Raw genomic sequence first — 10,727 nt, forward strand, 5'->3', positions numbered from 1 at the left:
ATGAAAAGTTTGAGAATAATTCCATGTGGAATTAAATTCACTGATTTATTTGGTTGAGGGAAAATAGGTTGTGATAGAAGGGCATTGATTTAGTGAAGATGAACATTAGGATGCATATGAAATGTTCTATGGGAATGGAGATTTGACATTGGGTATGCCTAAAACCTTGAACTAGCATATGCCCTAATTAGGAGGACTAAAACCCTTAAACTTAGGGTTTTGCGGTTTAACAACTTAGAAAAGAGTTGAAAACCTAAACTTTGTAATCTTGAAGTACTTTGAAATGGGAGTTTGAAAGTCCATTTTGGTTTGGAGGTATTTTGGAAGAATTTTGAATTAAGGTCCAAAAATTCAATATGGAAGCCTAACTATTTTAGGTTTGTTTTAGGCCTATCTTGCAATTTCTCTTTGCTGGCATTGGTAATGAAGCTTGTAACCTCAAAAATAGTTTTTCTAAGTTGATTGAGTTGATTGAGTCATGCATATGGGATGCCTTTGTAAAGTTCGAGTTGATAGGTCCTACGGAGGGCTTGTGTGAATTGCTTGGAAGGTGAAGAGTCATCTAGGAGATTGGTGAACTACCATGAAATAAATATACCCTACAAGGGTCATTTTCATTTGAGTGAATGATACTGATAAGTAACATGTAAAATAAAGCAGTGACTGACAGCAAGCAATGTTAAGGGACATTAATATTGTATTACATTGTCAGCAGCAATTCTATAAACAATAATGACAACTTGATATACAAACAACACCCATTTTATGTGGTACATTGTGATTAATAAATTGCAGGGATCAAAATATTCAAAGCAAAAGTGGAGAACTCATCAGGATCAAGTTGGGTTCTATAAACCTAAAATGCAAAACCCCCAAAGTCTATAATGAAATAAGGAAATACAAAATAAGTATAAGATCAGAGCAAAAGTAGTTTCCTTGCAAGGAGAACCAAAGGATTCAAAATATGTTACTAAGTGGTTTTGGATCTATAATGACATCCTCAAAGTATCAATAAACAAAGCATAATTTGAATTGTGGAATCCAATACCATGGAACCATTTATAGCCATAAATACTAGTACTTTAAACAAAAATAGGTTCATGCTCCAAGAACAGGTCTCTCAAAATGTATAAGAGCAAAAGGCATATTAGAATAGGGGTCTTCAACCCTCTCACAAATAGTTGACACATATGCAATCATTTTTTTAACCCTACTTTTCATGCTTTTACACATGTCAAGACAACTCCACTATACCTAAAATAAGGGTTAGGAAAATTGGTCAAATTTAAGCATGAAGAGTTGACTTTTGAGGCTTTAGACATAGTTTCAACAACATCAATAATTAATTTATTAGTTAACATTTTGGTTCACAATCAAAATTTCATAGGAATCAGGAGTTTGTTTGATTCCCAATTTTTATGTAAAATAGTTCTATCTACAAGGAACCACAATCTCTTAAATTTTTAGTTTTGTATTCGATTCATGGTGCATGAGACTTAAGAGTGTTAAATATTTTCAACATGGTAGGTTTAACTGGTGATTTAATTGGCTTTTGTCTCTTGATAGTCAACCTAGTCCTTATGTTATAGGGATCAAAAAGAACGCTTCTAAGTTTACTACCAATGGTGTAATATGTTTGGATAGTGATAGTCTTTTTTCATTAATGAAGTTTTATGTGAAGCCCTATTATGTAACATGCAAAAAGAAAAAAGATCTAGCACATGGAAAACATTATCCATTAATTAGGTAATGCAATAGGAATGTACTTCTTGGTGGAAGGGATTTTGTAAAATATTTAATAGAGGTTGGTACTTGATGAAGCTAAGCAAGCATACTTCTCTTGAATGCATTTTGACTTTCCTTGGCCCCTGTAACTTCTCAATGAAGTTTCCTTCTCTTATATTTGCCACCCAAATTGAAATTTTATTGATACTAAAGTTGTTCCTATTTTCAGTCTTAAACAATTAGACTTTTCATCCACATTTTATTTTTCTAGTCTTTGTGTAAACCAAAATCTAGTTCAATGAACATAATCTGAATTCAAATTTGGAGTTCTAAGATGCAAGAATCCAAATACAGGGCTTATAGCATTTATAGCAAGGTTACAGTTGGCGCCACTGCATTTTATTTAATTACTATTATTTTTCTTCTTGTCATGAAATATTATTGTAACTAGATTTAACTGTGGCAATGCAAGCTTGAAAAATCTATAGATCCATTATATTAATGATGGAGTTACTAAATTCCATACATTATGCATAGTAGAAATTCTAACCAGACCTTTATGACAACTTTTGTGACATTAATATAATTTTCACTAGCCATAGTTTTAAAAATTTGACATTTCCACTTTAACTAAAATGAATTACAATTACTAAGGATTGTGGGAGCTAGCAAAACCCTAGCCTACAAGACCCTCCTTTTCTTTTATAGTTTTACCCAATGGTCTTTCATCTAGTAGGACATTAGCTCAAATACTGGCCTCCACTTTTGAGATCACTTGAGCTTAAAGCTCAACTCTAGTTAACGTCTTTAGTAGGATTTATCTTGATCGTCAGAGGCAAGGAGACCGATGGTGATGTGAAGGCTTTGCATATTCATAAGCTAGAGAGATGATGATTAAAACTAAAATTACAAGGGTTTCTTAAATACCTGTAGATGGGAAAGCAAAGTTGAATTAATCTTCATAATGCTTATAGCACCTCTTAAAATATCTACAAACACTCACAATTCATTAAACATGCTATTAGTTTGGCAAAGACCTTTTTAAAATGAAAGTCCCGCCTATGTTATGAATTTTTTTGTGCAAGAATTCTCCACCTTTAAGAAATTCTTCCAACGTTCCATGGACATTTCACAAATTTGCATAGTAGATGATACTTTTATTCATGGGAACTTTTTATGGCTTGGGTGGAAAAAAATATACACATGCATACGTGCATGTACAAGTGTTGATACATGTGTCTTTGTATTTGTATATTTTCAAAAAATCTAGTTTGTGTGTGTTTTACAATCACGACTAGTCCAGTTCGAATTGTGTAATAATATATGATAAATGTTTAGATGCATAATAGAGAAGGTAGACTTTAAACATGAACAAGAAGATCATAAATCATATAACAATGACATATTGAAAATGATAAAATTTTGACTTGAACAGTGATAAAGTTTATTTTTAAATGGTATTGTATCAAAGCTTCAGACCGATTATGTATTGAATTAAGCTTCATGAAGGTATTATGATTTCATTCAGGAATCACCTTTGAGATTCAAGTTTTCAAATTTTGGAGTTTCATGTTGAAGGTCATTGATGCATATTACTTGCAGTTTTTAAAGAAGGATTTATGATTGATTATCACTTGCAAGGGCGTAAGGTTGCTACACTCACACTTGGAAATGGTAACTTTCTATGACTACCCAATAGCTACATTCTCCAGTAGTTTAAGATTTTGTGAGAAATTGAAGATATTTTGGTTCTAGGCCATACATCTCCATTTATAGGCTAAGATATCTTTTTGGGCATCCTTAGGGGGTGAATCTACTAAGGTGATTTTGTCTATTGTTTGATCATTTTCAAACTGTTACTATGATCTCTATTTGCAAGCCATATCATCTTTTTGGGAAGCAACCAAATTGATTTTGTCTTTTGTTTGAAGTTTTTTGGAAATGTTATTGTGACTAGGTTGCAGACTCTACAAAACATATAGCAAAGGAATTATTCTGACTGAGTTGTAACATTGCCCTGGTTGGCGATACCCCTAATTGTTGAGTGTGAAAATTAAAGAGCGATAAGCTACAATTTGGAGGTGTTTTTAAAGTTACATGGTGAGCCCATGAAATTCTTTGACACTCTTGAGAATCTTCATGGATAAAAGATAGGGTGATGTTGTCTTATAAGCTTTCCTTGGTGGTTGCCAGAATATATCAATTAAAAATCAGTGATTTTTAGGCCCTTTAATGAATGATTTTTCCTCACAATAGATCATTATTATACCTTAACAAAAAAATTTGGTTTGGAATGTGATTAAGGTTGTTTGGAGGGACATAACAACAGAACATTAGTGATTATCAAACCCTTTAAAGAATTATTTTCCTCACAAAAGATTTTTATTATACCTTAACAACATTTTTTGCTTCAGATTATGTTTAAGGTTGTTTAGAGGACCTAACTCTCAGTGATGGGTATCAATGGAATCCTGTGAATTGATATGTTCCTTGCAATCTGAAGCTATCTATGAAGGTGAGTTAATTAAAGGTTGATGATCAATATTAGAAAGAGTAATATATGTTTGGAGGCACTCAGACCTACACCTTAAAGAATGATTGTACAAATAGGTGAGTTTGTGGTGATAGGTGGAATTGTAAGCATCTATACCCTTATACTTGATTGTTTGAACCATAGTAGAAATTCTAGTTCCTTGCCACTTATCGGTGAGGCAAAAAATAAAATTCTCGACGAATATTGGAGAGAAGTCGGCAACTTCTTGAGAAAATATTGAGAATTTTGAAAATACTTAAATTGAATTAAAAGTGCAGATTTGTCTTTCCATTTTAACCCACATGTTGTTATGAAGACATTATTAATTACACTGATAAGGTGCATTTTGAATTTCTAGTGCAGCATTTTGGAGCATTTCAGATTTCTAGTGCAGCCCTAAACTCAAACTGTTGGGAGTATTTTGAGCATACATTGAGCATTTCATTGCAGCATTTCGAGTGTACATTGCAACATTTCAAGCATACATTGTAGCACTCTAGCACTATTAAAGGTATTCAATCATTGGGGAAGCCCTAATTTGATACTTGCTAACATATAAACAAAATTTGGACCTGAACAAAACAAAATTACCTTTGTTTAAGAAAAATTTAAACCCTCATTTGAAGATTTGATTAAGAGTTGAAAAATAGGTGAGAATTTTCTGACAACTTTATTCTTTTAGCAAATTATATCTTATTTGGGAGTTTCATTGATAGATATGCACTTGTGATCTTGTTTTTCAAATTATGAGTAAATATTATGGTTACCTTTTTTTTTTTCTCTATTTTCCAATAGATGATGTTATTCAGGGTGATCTTATGCTTGATAATGGTATACTAAGAATTATATTTGTCAAATTCAAAAAAGATGTGAATTTATATTCTAGTGTTGATGTTAATCTTGATACTTTTTTTCTTTACAATAGGATATTGTTGAATATGCTACATGGTTTTGAATTTATATCTTTTATTGCCACTCAACCATTAAATTTCATACTAATTGTCACCTTAGTTACACAAGAATTGTGCCTACCTCTTTAATGTGAGAATAGTGATAGTTCAAAAAGTAGTTCAAAGTTAAAAGAGTTCAAGAGTCATCAAAAATTTAGAAGAAACAAGAAGTGGTGTCGAAGGATAAACAAGAAATAATAGTAACTCTATTTTTTTCTTACAACCAAAACATGTTTCTTGGGTCCTCCATCAATGTCCAATATTAAGGACTATAGATGAATCAAAAGAGGTAGAATTGGCACAAGGAGAACCTAGTATTAGGAGAGAAAAATCCTTGGTTTTGCATGAAGGAGAAAGGAGCTCTAAAAAGGCAAAGAAGAAGATATAGGAGAAGATAAAAAAACCAAAAGGTATCTTGTTGGATACTCAATTGGAAACCCTTCCACCTAGACATGTTGAGGAAATAAATGAGTTTGATTCTATCATACCCTTAATGTCAATAGCTATTTAAGAAATTCATTTAGAGGGCATATCTCATATCAAGAATCCCAATTTTATTTCCTAACTAGCCACTATTTTTGTATCTAACTCATATTTGTCTATAGAAAGAGTGATGCCACAAACTCCTGTTGAAGTTATATGATGCACAGAAAAATAGATAGATAGCGAGAGAGAGAGAGAGAGTACAACAGAGGTGGTGAATAGGTGACAACAATTCAAAAAAATGGTCATTTAACAAAGCAACTATAACTTATATTTATCCCCTGGCTATGAAACTTTCAACAGTCTTCTAATATGACTCCAAACAAATAAAAATCAACTCAAAATGACCCTAAGGTCTCTACAACTATCAAAGCCCCAATTTGGTCTTCAACAAGCCCTTAAGGCTAGGGCCTCCTCAATGTACCCTCTCCAAGCACTTCTAGGCTTAACCAATGATTGATTCACCATAAATAGGACAATACAAGACTATACAATTCATTAAAACTATATCTCTTTCAGGTAGATTAATGGTTGCTGCTCCCAACCAAGCATTTCCTTAAAGAATCCGTCAACATACAAATCAACTTCTCGAGGTGATCACCTGCAATATTGTCTTCATTATTGTATTTATAAGGTTATTTTATCATAATAAAAGTCATGGATTCATCCCAAGTCACAGTAATCACATTTTAGGGATGAATCCTTAATTCATGTTTCCAAATCAATGCAAACCCCAACACCTATAACAGACCAGTCAATATAATTTGCCAAAAATTGATATAAGGAAAATGAATGTGATTCAAAATGATCAAATTCAATATGCTTGAGCCATAGAAATGATTTGGAATCAACAACACATCACATGGATACCGAGAATGCAAGAAAACCTTTTTTTTTTTTATTACCTTCTTCCTCACAGTCCGTACAAAATACTTCACTAGTCTATACCATCCCCATTTTCCAGGCATTAAAGGTTGTTTATAATATTGTTCCCAACTTCCATAACCAACTCCAAGTGGTTATAAGTGTTTACAATTTGTTTTATGCCTTAAAACTCATTTTCCCTCCAATTCGCATATAACCGTTAATATTCAAATTTTTTGAATTTCTAACTATTGTTTTATTAATTTTTTTGTCATTCTAACTTATCAATATTTATTCTAATTTGTTCCTAGGACCTAATTGACCCATAAAATCAATCTAGATCCCTATTTCACACTATTGGCTACCCATACAATATGTTGGTCCTAAGTCCTTACTAGGACTTCTAGGACATTTAACTTTTAAATCAAATTAATTATTACAAATTGCCATTATTGGCTTCAATATTTCCCAATTAACATTCAAACATGATTTTGATCCTCTGACTCCATTTGGTTTTAGGTGATTGGATAGGTGCTTGTATGTAGCAAGTGCAATATGTAGAGGTAGAGTTATGGAAGGTCAACTAAGTATTTGTTTCTTTTCATTTTTTATATTTCTTTATCTCTTTATCAATCTATCTCTCTATCTATACTTCTTTCTATTTGTCTCACTTTAGTATTCATTTCTATATGTGTCTTCCTCTTAATACTCCATCTTTAGGTTGCAAACAAATCATCCTTCTTCCACCAACGAGTCGTTCCATTCAAGAATGATCATGTATGATGATGTCAACGCACAAAAAAATAGGGAGACAATTTCTTGACTGTGGTCTAACTTAAAAAGAAAAGGTGATGGAAAATGTTATTGTCCTTGCAAAAATTGTAAGGTCTTAAAGACTCGAAGATATCTAATCAAAACAGCTGAGGAACATTGTAGGCAACATGGTCAGATTGAAGGGGGAAATGAATATCATCCATTGGTATGTATTTTAATAACTTATAAATTATATAAAACATGATTTGATGATGACATCATGGTCATGGCTAATATAAGGTCATCATTTTCATATAGGTCAACGTCCCTGAGTTTCATGTTATGGACCATGACAATTCAGAGAATGTTGATTTCCAAATGAGGGAACAAGGAGGTGTAAATATTGAAGTAGAAGGTAATGATACCATTGAAGACCATGATGATCAAGATCACGATGATCAAGATGATCATGATGATCAAGATGATCATGATGATGATGATGATGTTGATGCAGAGCTTGATGTACCTATACTTGAGAAGGCACACGAGTCCCTATATGAAGGCTCCAAAATAACTCTTCTTGTCATTTTATTGTTGTTGGTGAACTTGAAGGTTATGAATGGTTTATCCAACGTAACAATGACACGTATGTTAAGATATGTCATCTTCTTTCATTATTTTACTCATAGTTCCCTTACAATTAACATTGGGTTCATGTAGCAATTAATATTTTTGAAATTAACAAATTATATTTTTGGTCATAGGTTGATAGGTGAGAGTTTGTTACCACCATCAAACATTCTACCTCGCTCATACCGAGAATTATCTTCCATCATGAAAGATATTGGAATGGATAATCAAACAATACATGCATGTTTGAACGATCATATTATATCTCATAAACAGCATGAATTTTCAACACAATGCCCTATTTTTCATATAGGTAGATATCAATCAGATCGATTAACAAAAAAGGTGCCTCACAAGGTTCTTCAATATATTCCCATTATTCCACGTCTACAATGATTATTCAAGTGCAATAGCTTGACACAATTTATGGATTACCATGTACGCAATAAAAGTCAAAATGACATTATGTGAATGCCTATAGATGGTTTGACATTTAAGGAAATAGAAAAATTGCCACACTTTAAAGAAGAACCTCATAATCTCAAGCTTTCATTGGCAGCAGATGGTGTCAATCCTTTTGGAGATATGAGATCTACTTACTCGGTGTGGCCAATTTTTGTTATCAACAATAACATACCTCCTTGGTTGTCCATAAAGAGAGAGCACATAATGTTGACACTGATTGTTCCAGGTATTTTTTGATTTAATGGTCATCTAAATTAATTTATTATTACTAATCCATCAAAATGGTCATAATAATTATGTGATTTTTTTGTTCATTCAACTAGGTAAGTACCAAGTTAAAGATATCAATGTATATATTGAACCCTTTATCGACAAGTTGATGGTGTTATGGAGTGGGGTTACTATGCATGACATCTGTAGACCAATAGGACAAAGACAATTTCAATTTCATGCAATGCTTGTATGGACAATACATGATGCCCCTAGGCTAACACATTTTTGTGGTATGTTCTCTTCTTAAGACCTCTTGCTTGGTAGGTTATAGTGACAACACAAAGTTAACACATTTAATCCAATTATACACGATCTTGTAGGTCTTCAGACAAAGGGAAAATTTTCATGTCCAGTTTGCAATCCAAAGACAAAATCTCATCATTCAAAAAGTTTAAGAAAGTAGGTGTTCGATGAGAATAGATATTTTTGTACAAAAATTATAAGTACCGAATTACCAAAAAACATCTTTTCAATGGGAAAGAAAAGACTATGTCAAAGCCACAGAGAATGACACCTTGCCTATGAAAGTTGGCATACAATAAAATAAATCGTCGAGGTAATTTCATTCCATCTAATGGTTTCTGTTTCAAATTCATATTTCAATATTGTGTTTTGTTTACTGATGATGTAATTGATGCTTGTGAAGGTTGTCAAGGCATCAATGACCAACTTCCAAAAGGACTAAAAATTTATCCTACATAATTTACTAGGTTGTTGTACTACAAGAAACTCCCAATTGTGCATTTTTTTTATCCTACGCATATTGGAAAGAATGTAACAGAGACATTATGGAAAATCTTGGATGGAAGGCGTGACAAAGACCAAATTGTCAAAACTTGTAGTGACATTGAAGAATACAACCATGCAATGAAAAATGGCATTTGATCAAACAAAAATGGAGATTAGATTAATACAAGTGCCCTTAGTTGGTTATTGTCAAAGTAGCAGAGCAATGCTATAAAAGAAGTCATAAAAAAATATGATTTCCCACAGGATTTTCTACGAACATAAACAAACTCATATCAAAGAAAAGTGAATTTGGGCCAGGTTTGAAAACACACGATTGGCATACATTTATTAAGGTAATTCATGTTATTTTGTATTCACTATATATTTGTATACTCCATGTAGTTTTAATTGCATTCTTTTATAAAATATTGACAAGATCATTTTAAAAATATTGTTGTATGTTCTACCTCTATCTCTCCCACACCACTTCGCCAACAATGTCAAATAGGTTATATATGATCTTGGAAAATACATGTGGTGGTTGTCATCTAAATAAATCAATAAAGATATAAAATATTGGAAGAGAAAAATTCATCTTCTTATGTGTGAAATGCAAAAGTGTCTACCTCCAAGTTTTTTCAATGCACAAGAACACTACTTCATACATCAAGTTGAGAAGATTTAATTGTGTGGACTTGTACCAACTAGGTCAATGTGGATAGTTGAGAGGCACTTGAAATTTTTGAAAGGCTTGGGAGAGCACATCCTGAGGGTTCTATGGCAGAGGGATATATGATATACCAAACCCATGGTGTACATTAGTGAATATCTTCCTAAGTTTGCAGCAAAGATCCATGTAGATCATATTTGGGATCCCAACTCAATTAAAAAATTTGAAGGGGAGTACTTGATGAACAAAGGTTGATTGAGGAAAGTGAGAGGTAAATCTAAGATGTTATTGTAGTTAATTAATTCTTATAAATCTTCGATATAGGTTATTTATAATTGGTTTTTTTTTTAATATAGGTGGTCGAGAGTGGGATACAATACATTTGTATATTGTGAACAATCTTGATTGGGTGAAAGTATGGATTGAACGATGTCAACAACATGGTTGCTCATTAACATGGGAAGGTGTTGCTTCATTGGTTATAGAAGCTCATCATAATGGAGATTCCAATGCTACGCCGATGTTAGTTGATCTAGTAAAGGGTTTAAGAGGTGGAGAGGTACATAGAAATTTATTAATGATCATAACTAGACGTATGTTTCGTATCAACTCACAATGCAAATAATTTACACATGCTTCAAAATTTGTAGGT

Source organism: Cupressus sempervirens, chromosome 11 (assembly GCF_028749045.1).
Source record: "Cupressus sempervirens isolate cs-2001-9-10 chromosome 11, ASM2874904v1, whole genome shotgun sequence".
Classification (NCBI taxonomy): domain Eukaryota; kingdom Viridiplantae; phylum Streptophyta; class Pinopsida; order Cupressales; family Cupressaceae; genus Cupressus; species Cupressus sempervirens.